The following is a 10,892-nucleotide window of genomic DNA, read 5'->3' as shown; positions in this document are numbered from 1 at the left end:
CATAGACAGGCAGACACCTCGAGCGAACAACCCAAGGCGCCTATATTGCTCATTAGCAATAGGATTAAGACATGTTTATTTATATAGGAAAACACTGTGGGTAAACATGGGCTTATTTATTAATTTACCCTTCACATCCAGTTCATGTGTTTGACAGACTGGATTGGGGGAATTGAAGCGGGCGAGGAGAGCACTGTTTGAAGTTCTCGTGCGAACATCTGCAGTGAGTTGGGGTGAACTGAGACTCACGGGTTGGTGGGGACCGTGGTCCCCGAGCAGAATATCTTAGGAGGGAAGGATCTGCCCCAGACCGAAGAGAGGAACACGCATGACCTGAGATATTGCATACACCATAGTCCTCTCTTCATGGACTGGAACACCTTCACATTTCAAAGCTGCTGGTTGACGCCATATGAATGAATGATGGACTTGACAATGAATACCACAATTACATAGGTGGCTTGGATATGTTTACCAGCATTGTACACTATGCAATTATACTTGCTTAATTGCATTGCTTGGTCATGGTAATGTACTCTAAGGTAGTCTGTTCTCTAAGTGCTGTTTATACTGTAGCTTCTGGTTGCTGTTGTTGACCTTTGAACAATGTCTGTGATAAACCTTGACCTCTTTCCGCTCTGACGATCCTGCCAAACCAACAGTTCAGTGTCCAACTCACACTTTCACTCCTCTGGGTACCTCTGTTGTAAAAATTCAGGACTATAGGCCTTGACTCTCAGGACCAACTTATCTACAGAACAATTTGATAGGAAAACGAAGCTGCCCTAATCAAGGAGTGAAGTTCTCTCTTGCATGATGCAAACATAGCAAATTCCGATTCCAAACATCATGTGCTGTACTTAATAAAATGTATCTTTGCTGAATTTCACTGTCAGACATTTCCCGAACTCTGGTGTTTTCAGGGACACAGAGATGATAATGAGATGGACTACAATAAGGTCACAGAGAGAACTCTACTGAGAAATAGCTCTTTACCAAAAAGGGAGATGATTAGACCAGCTTGAGCAATTTAAAATGTATGGAGTGAGTGGGTGATAAATAAAAGATCAGATATTATCTATCTATCTATCTATCTTTAATTAATATTACTGTAATGCATGATTTTTTGATCAGGCTGGCCCAAAGCAGGGGAGAAATAGGCGATTGCATATGGTTTATTTTGGATTATTTTCTAGTTATTATTCGGAGTGCTTATTGCTTCAGTGCTAGCCGTTGGCATGACTAGCAGCACAGCCGACAGTGCAGCAAGGGAGATCATTCAAAGTTGGGAATCACAGAATTCGTTTCATTCTTTTATTTTTTTTTGTGTGTTTGGTGCTGTTCAATACAAGACAGACACACTGGCTACATAGTTTCAAATAATTTATATGCCTACTGTATAGCCCTACCCCAGGATTTGTATCAATATGACAGCAAAATGAGGTAATTACAACTAATTACAACTAAAACACCAATGACTTAAGCTAAGATCTCGCCTAGGGACCCCAAATTCATTAATGTAACCATAATAGTTCTCACACCTCATGTTTATTTATCTAAACTGAATATTTGTGCATTCGATACACTTTGATTTGTTATTTCATTTTTTTTTTTTTCCTGCTCGCCTGACTGAAAATTAAATCTGTTCAACAATGAATGAAGTTTGCATGGTCTAAAGCACACTATTGAATATCAGCAGCCATTTGGATGGTGTGATCCAATTTTTCCTCAGGGTCTCCCAACTTTTCACAAGCATAATTAAGGGCAGTGAACTTTTCAGCGGTGCAGTGGCAGAGAGAATACAGTGACAGCAGAAGTGTGTTCTTTTTTTCAGTAGTGTAGGCCTCTACTTTTCGAGGGAGTGTTGATAGAGGTTTAATGAGTATGCATGCCACCCAGAGCTCCTTCAAGGTGACTTTATTTCCTTGTTGCTGATTGAATCAGCCAGGTAAGAACACACAGAGGCGAATCAGCCAGGTAAGAACACAAGATGTTGAAGATAATATATATAGACAAAGGTCTTTATCAGTCAGTGACACGATTAAGATATCTCCAGTCATAATGGTTTGCTAAGAGAAGCAATGTACAACAGTCCAAGCGTGCTTAAGCGCAAGATCAGGATCAATATTGTAACTGTGTTCTTACTGTGTCCTATAATCAGACATTCAGACATGTATACAATACTCTGTACCAACCTAAAGCTTGCTAATTTTATAGAGCCTGCCATTTTGGTTAATGATTACAGCTTTATTAATTGCTTGGAGAAAGCTGTGTCGTTGTATAACTCTTACAGAGATTATATCTGGAATATCGATTGCCAGGTTAAATAAAATAATATTCTGTGCTGCTGTGCAAGTGTCTGATTTATGGTTAAATCGTATATTTAACATACCACCCTATTCCAGTGTCAACACAATAAACTTAGACATCAACATTGGCTGTGGAACCTCAAAAAAGGAAATAAGCTCCTAGTAGAGCAGTTTGTGTGCAGAATTTTCAGAGACTCATCCAATTCTTTGTTATCTGACTACAAAGCCAAAGAAGAAATACGTCTGGTAATTATGATATTTTCATCTGTCAAAATAGCTTAGGCATTATAGCTCTGAATGCATTTGCATGTCATCACTTCCATGAACAAAGACATGCAAAGGTGTGGCTGAGAGTGGTTCCTTACAGTATATCTGCACACCATAGGTTGTGGAGAGGAAGGCTGGTCCCCTCCACTGCCTAGTGACTGATGTTTGATTGACAGAGAACACAGTGGATTCACCTAAGCTGCTGACCCCACCTCTCTTTCACCTTCTGTCTCCTCCTCTCTCTCTCTCTCTCTCTCTCTCTCTCTCTTTCTCTCTCTCAGACACAGAAAGGTTGAAACCTGATGAGGGCCAAATCCGGGGTGGAATGGCTGCGGGCAGCGACCTGTTCTAGAGGGGGTCACTGAGAAACAAAGGCCATTCAGGTAAGGACTGAGACAGGCTCCCATGTAGATAAGACAGCGAATAATGTACTAGCGCTTGCATTGTCAACGTTAAGAAATACTCTCAGCCAAATGCTGGGGGTGTTGTTTCAGTCAGGAAAGAGAGGAAAAACAGATTGACAGGTGAGTAAACACACTAAAGCCCAATAGACCTTCCAGAAATTACTACCAGTGTTGAAAATATTCCATACAGAGGTGATAATCCTCTTCATGGCAGCTAAGCTTGAGCAAAATCAAACTTACAAACACATAAAAACGACTTGAAACACTCCACCTCTCTCTCTCTAAAATACATGTTTGTTTTTTTTCAAAATAGACCCATTTGCTCCTAGGCAATCGATATGTTATGTGTCGATTAGAAGCTTTTCCTCAAAACCAAAGGACATAGAAGGAATGTTGATCAGAGCTGAGTCACTTCAGTTAAACCCTCAACTTGCATGGAAATATAAACCTCCAGCTGACCTATCACACTGGTTTTTTCCTTGAAGCTGGTCTTGAGGGCCCTGATATGTGTAGTGTATTTCTCCATACTGATTGAAAAGTTCCTATATTGCACAGAATGCATCACTTTGCTGCAATTCATCAGCAATTCAGAGAATCACACAAACAAACAGCTTCAATATCATCCTACATAGGATGCAAATGTATTGTAAATCTGTGTAACTAGTAGTACTTTAATGATGGACAATTTCAGTGCTTTCCTGGTGTCTGTCAGTCATGCCAAAGGGGACTGCATAACTGATAGGGATTGAGGGCATTTTGTATGGTAATGCGAATGTAGATTTTTTTCCCTCTAACCTCTCCAAGTTTCATGTTGGAAAGCAAGAGAAGAGAGAAATCATTACTATTTAATAGTCACTGCCGTGAGTCTGTGTCAGGAGAGGTATATAAAATGTAAGAGTGTGCTTGCCAATTCTCCTTTATTTGTGCTTACAGTTCCAGTGTTCCCTCATCCCACACTGCACTCTGAGCAATAACAGAGAAAGTCCAATCTCAGAAGTTCTGTGTCACTGGCGTAGCCTGTTAGCATTTAAGAAACCCTCATATCAACACAAAATATAATTGAGCTGGTTTGAATCTGACCAGCCCTGTTTGGTTTCCACACTTCTTTCCTCCCCTCCCCCACCTTCCCCTCTCTCTTAGCAGTTTTCACTCTTCTATCTGAAATGTCATTCTTATGCCTTTTGTATCTACAGGCCTTTTAGGTATTGAATGCTGCTTTATATCCCTGTACCTCTCTCTCTCCCTCTCTCCCAAATCCCTCTCTCACCCACTCTAGGGCCTAATTATGAGGTAGCTTCAAATAAATACATTTATTTTTACATAGAATAAAAAATAAAGACCTGCACAACCCATTCTTGACAATGGGCAAAATTATATTCTCAGATAGATCTTATTCAGTGGGGGCACTTAGGGATTGGACAGGCCAGATATTTTCTGGGTGCAGTAATTGTGTCTCATTAATTCATACAGTAATGCAGGGTAGCTATACAGGCTATGCAATTAGCAGGCTGAGCCCTGAATAGGCCAGTTAATCAGGGGACAAAGGCTGAGGCTCAGCGACCATGAGGCCCAAAGGAAGTGTTGCCATTGTCAGGAACATACCATGATGCCTTCATTTAGGACCAATCAGTGAGAGGTAGAATACAGGGGGTTTCATCCCTCTAAACTACTTCCTGCTTTTCTTCCTGTCTTCTAAATTAGTGTGGTGTAATACCAGATTAAGATGGCTTTTACCCCAGATGATGATGATTTTTAGAGGAGAGAATGTTTAATTGAAGAATTCAAATGGACATAGTTTAGAACACTTTGAACACCTTTTTAGATCAGTTGGCTTTTGAAAGATGGGAACTTAAGTACAAGTGTTTTCTTTTCAATGGGATAGTGGTTGTTGTGTATTATCAATTCATCTCATTGGTACAGTACGCCTACGTCTCAATTTTTTCGTAGTCACGTTCACCTGCTCATGGAGACAAGACAACATCTTGAGTACGCCCAGACCTGTTCTCACCCCTCCCCCCTCATCCCCCTCTCTGCGTGCCCCAGCCCACACTCAAATCTGTCGACTCAGGAGTCTGGGAGACCTTTTGCCATCTCGGAAGGGTGAGGAGGAAAAGAGAATAGCAGATACTATGTTATCTTCCCCTCCCTCTCCCTCCCTGCAGCTTTATCTTTCATCCCTGCTAATCACATCGGCAGCCAGCTTCGGCAGAGAATAAATGAACTCTCCTGGTCATTAAAATTAAGCATTGAATTATTGACATGTAATTAGCCTGGCTTTTTGAGGGAGACACTGAAAACTTTCTCCCTGCGGTGAGGAAGAAATAATATGACTGCTGTAGTCATCAGAACTAAGAAAAACATGCCAGAAATCCCAACTTGGAAAATCCTATTTATCACATAATAAGTGCACTAAGCCTGGTTCCATCTAATTTTTCTGAGTTTATTCCCATAAGGGGTAGTATCTTCTGCTCGTTATCTCCTTCGTTATGCTGAAAGCTGCGCTGTCGTTGGATTATGTTGTGGATTATGCTAATGTGGCAAAAACACATGCAGACAACTAACTTAAGGTGTGCTTGCCAAGTATTTATGAGTGCAGTATCCTTATTTACTCATCTTGTTTCTGTTTATTTGTCATTATGCATTCCATATTCTAATTTCATAATAGCTGTGCAGATTTGGCCAAAACTCTATTTCTGTTGATTCCCCATCCCTCAAGCACAATAAGTATGACAACATGTCAACAATGTCCATCTGGGTATATTTGAAAGAATTGTGCAAAATATACACTTTACATTGGAGCTACCAATTACAGTGACAAATGCCACATAGTATTTTAAATAGCGAGAAAAACTTACACAGATTAAATACAAATTTGTAGTCTTTTCATTTTAGCAGACCAGGAGTTTGACAAGCTGTTTATGTTAAGCCTAAGTAAATCAAATTCAGAATTTGCTTTCCGACTAATCTCATTTTGTTTACCGCTAACACTAAGTACATTAGCATCTCCATTGCCTGACTGTATTTGCTCTATTTACTAATACTGTACTGGATTTCAGTTAAATGGGGAGTCATATTTTGAAATGATGGTAACCTACTGTATATTCATGAAACCTTGACATAATCTGACATTGAGACAGGGACCCAGTGCAGGGTGAACTGGATACTTCTGGGTAAGAAGTGACAGCAGATGAAGTTGGTGTTTATATGAGGAAATGAGTCACCACAATAAAGGAAATGATAAATCCCCCACAGGACATCAAAATGTACACAATAGGAAACAATGGTTTGTTTAGATCATTCTGGCAGTCTCTTAGCGGAGGTTTACATATGGAAGTAAGGTCAGTTGACCCTAAGTTAGGATGAAACATTAGGTTAAAGGTCATGGTGTTTCCAGGCGGTTGTAGTGTGTGTCCAGGCCATTCAGAGTGAATGGAAGCAGTATCAGATCTCACCTTCTCTGTGGCTCTCCTGTTCCAGAGGTTGACCACGTCCCAGTTTCCCATAACCTGGCCTCTATGGCTCATTAGGCAGCCATATCACAGCTCCCCAGCTCGCAGGGTCCTGATGTGATCTGCAGGTTCTAGCAGCTTCCACTGTGCACCTGGATGGATATAGGTTTCCATGTCCAGAATAGTGTACGCAAGTGTGTTTTTTTTGTGTTTTTTTTTTACTTGTATGTACTGTGGTTGTAATATACCAGTTTTAGAGGGTGAATGCACGCTGTGCCTTATTCCACTTGTGTAATAACAAAAAACCATTACTACATAATTACAAAGCAATTACTTCATACTATGTAAAAAACAATGTTGTTACTGTATTAGTTAGTACACAGGTGTAAGAGCAACTTTGGCTTAAAAAAAGGGCTTATACTGGCTCTTATTCAGGCAGCATATTGTAATAAATAAAAACAATATTTGAGGAGGTGAGCCAGATAAGGCTTTACAACTAAATACCCATGGAGACAAAGATGTGTTTTTTGTCTGACGGTAGATATTTTCACCAGCTGTTTCTCTTAATTTTCATCCTAACATCCTAAGAAGCAAATCTTTGTCTTATCGAAGGTGCTAATGATTGTTTGGCTGCCAGTGCAAACAAATGATTAACATGAGTGTTAACGAATTGCCTCATTTGACTTAGCGAACTCATCCCATTGTCTTGCTAATGGGCCCCAGTGTGAGCAGATTGCCTGACACATTTACTATCTATAGAGATAATGTTAAAATTCCACTAAGTAAACAAAAGCTATAGCCAGCTACTTAGCTTGTGACTGCCCCAACAACCTGCTTCTAAAATTGTAGTAAAAACCAGTTGTTGAAAAACAGCTATTTATTCCGTATTATACCAATTGAATCTTTTTCTACAGCTTGGTATCCATTGGCTTTTGTGCACATTGGTATGTATATGGCTATACCAACAGGTCACATGTGCTCCAGTGATGAAAGACTAAATAGGATTCCTTCACTTCATGCCTGTGCTTGATTTTCTTCCATTCTACGAGGATCAAACACAACCCATACCAACTGTAGCTCATTCAGTCACCAAGGAGTTTTAGTGGTGAAGCATTTTTGCCCTGTGGCAATGCAATCTCAATATCCCAATGCAATTATCAGGATGAGACGGTTCTTCTCCATGGCAAAGGCCAAAGATTCCTGCCATGGTGCTTGGTTCTATTATATTTCCATGGACTTCAGGGCCTCTTCAGGGCCCACACAACCCAGCACATCTCTGGAGAACTTGTTTTGCATTTCCGTTTATTCTCGTTCTTCTTCTTCTGCTGGACAACCTTTTGAAAGAGGGGAGACAACAAACATTTGCTGTTTTCTAACAAAAATCTGCAATAATGATCACATAAAAAATCATAGTGAATCAACAATGGGATATTTGCAATTTATTATCTATTGGTCGTGCCCAATGAATTATGTTTGCCAGCATTGCTCACACATCTTAGCACATGGTGTGACAGGGAGACACCAACTCTGCAGGGTGAACCCAGTCACAGTTGCTGATATCTAGGTTAGTTTCATCTGATTAGCTTCATAGAGGCAAAACATTGTGTGCGAAAACAAAAAGTCAGTGTCCGGGTAACAGAGGATGACACATTGAGTAGCTAGAATATCTTCTGCTTCAGTGCCCCAGTGGTTAGGATGTAAGAAAAACTGACAACAGCACCAACAAACTACAATAACACCCTTCATTGATAAACGGCATTGTCATGGGAGGAGACACCAGATATGAGCTACTTGTCCATTTGGACTTTTGATTCATTTTTAAATTCCCTGCTTTCATGTTGTGTCCTAATTCTTTATGCAAAACCAATTCCAGAGAACACAGCTGGATTGCTGCTTGGCTGGTTAAAAATTAATGGGGCTGTCTATGTCGGAGCATTATGTTACTTTTTAACCACACACTTCGTTATATATTCAATCTCAGGAAAAAAACACCACATTCCTTTACCTTTAGCTGTGCCTTGCTGCCTTGTGCACATTTCTTTCTGTTCATTCTGATGCCGAAGTTTCATCTTAATTGGGATTTCTGTCGAGGTGTTCCACCGAGTGCCAAACAACAGAGCTTTACCACCTCTAATATTTATTAATTATTTCAGCTGTGAAACGGTGGGAACTCTTATTAGGCAACCTAATTTAAGGGGTGACCACCAGTCCAATTAGGTCTAATTGGTGGTTGATAAAGCGGCCTTCAGAGGCAACCTGTGTTGACGCCGGCACATCCTCACACACCCTGATGCGCCTCCATGTGTGAGTGCTGCAGACCTGCCGAGGAAAAGTTCATGTTAAATTCCTGCAATTACATAATAATGAGATTGTTATATTATGCGTGGTGACAGTGCTGGTATATTCATCTGCGTTCAGCGGACCAGAGGGGGCTGACATCATGAGGAGACAAGCGATGGCAGGGGCTAATTCAGCAAGTCCTCTCCCACAAAGCCTTGCACAATGCCCCTAGTATCTACCTATTGTCTCAGGGCCTGGACCACCCTGCTCACCCCTTCAGTCACACACACAATGGACCCTGGTGGACCTCGGACACTCACTGGAGACTGGCCGTGCTCTTCGCCCTGACAGCATCTGATCAGACCTCATGTGTTTGTGCTGAGGATCATGATTGCAGGCTGTGTTAACTTACATAAGCATGTCTATGTGGTTCTTTGGGTTTGGTCTTGGGTGTTTATGTCATTAGCTGTTGTGTAGGTGACTAGATAATCTCAGGCCCATATCAGTTCTTTAGTGCTTTTGTGTCAGGCCCATGTCAGGCTACATCTTTGGCAGTATACAGTACATTTCAGTAGTCACTACATTAGAGAGATGGAGGCATGTTGTGTTTAGCTGTGTGGGTGAAGCACCATAGTTTTTGGGGATGGAGGGCTGTCACTGTTGACATCTCCTCACTTTGATGATTCAATCTGTGCCCGCTAATCACAAGGCGGGAGAGGGGGAGTCTGTGCAGTTCCACCAATCCACAAGCAGCAGGAAAGATTAAAGTGACTTCCTATCAGCACTGCGCCAAGTACCAGGGGAAATATATAGCATTTCACTCCACTAATGTTTCCTCTTTGGGTTTGAGTGGGGACTCCATATCTGATTGGACAGTCTTTGGGTTTGGAACGTGATGTAAGGAGACACAGGGGCCTTTGAAATGGCTGACGCACCATTAGCAATTATAAACACTGAAGTTTATGTTCCCTCCATGCTGTCTGTATGAGTATGTGTTTCTGGTTTTTCATGTGGTCAGAACTCAATATGTTCCCATTTCAACAGAAGCGTGTGGTAAACCCAGAGAGTGAGGACTTTAAGGTTGCTTTATTCAGGAAATTTAAGGTTGCTTTATTCAGGGTTTCTCTGCTCTTAGGATCAAACACTATAAGCAGCCCAATGTTAATATGAAGAAGGATTAATGTTTGAGCAAGTGTTGTTAAAGGTGAAGCATGTAGTTTTGCACTTTGCTGCCCTCTCTGGCCACACTGAAAATATGAAAATGTACATATGCTTAACTGAACCTTTTTGATCATGTGATCTCATTCCTTGGTCACTACCGATTATGTGGTCTTCTGTGGCACAGTTGGTAGAGCATGGCGCTAACAACACTTAGGTGTGGGTTTGTTTCCTGCTGGGATCATATATACTGAAATATGCACTCATTACAATGTAAGTTGCATTACAATGTAAGCCTCAGCTAAATGGCATATATTTATTATGGCCAGTTAGCACTATTTTAAAGCTCAATTCTACACACTGGATCTTTGTTAAGGTTTTGTTATGTCAGAGTAACAACAAGCACAAGCTCACGTTTGTAGCACAAACTTAAGTTTCAAGGTTCACTTTCAAAGTAAAGTTTATTAAATCGGGATTAAGTCATTTATAGATGTTCTTCAGGACTGACTAGGCATGTATCTTTGGTGGTTGACTAAAAGCCCATCTAGCCAATCAATGTTACAGCCTCTTGCTAGCTAGTACTAGTTACCCATTCTACAATATCCCATTTCACAGATAATTTACTCACTAAAATCATAGCATACCTGATATTGACTGGTAGAGTATTCATATTCAGAGTAAATCTCCTGGGTTAAAATCTGCCGACATCTAGTAGTTTAAGATTAAGTTCATGCTAATCTATGCTAGTTTAGCTATCCGTCAAACTCTACTGTCTGCATGGCCCAGTTGTAATTTGCCAAGTCAGAAGTCACAGCTATTTACAATGCTATAAAATATAAATGGAGGTGATGCACATCGAAGCATCAACATCTTTATTTATCATCAACATCAACAGCATCAACATCTTTATCTTTAACATCATTATTTCAGACACAACTTACATATGAAATGTACCTTTTGAAAGTCTCAAATTACAATGAAAAACGTGTTTGAACATTACTATGAGCGTCATTTTGTGATTTCCA

Source organism: Argentina silus (assembly GCF_951799395.1).
Source record: "Argentina silus genome assembly, chromosome: 1".
Taxonomy (NCBI): Eukaryota; Metazoa; Chordata; class Actinopteri; order Argentiniformes; family Argentinidae; genus Argentina; species Argentina silus.
Note: the sequence above shows the minus strand (reverse complement) of the source record.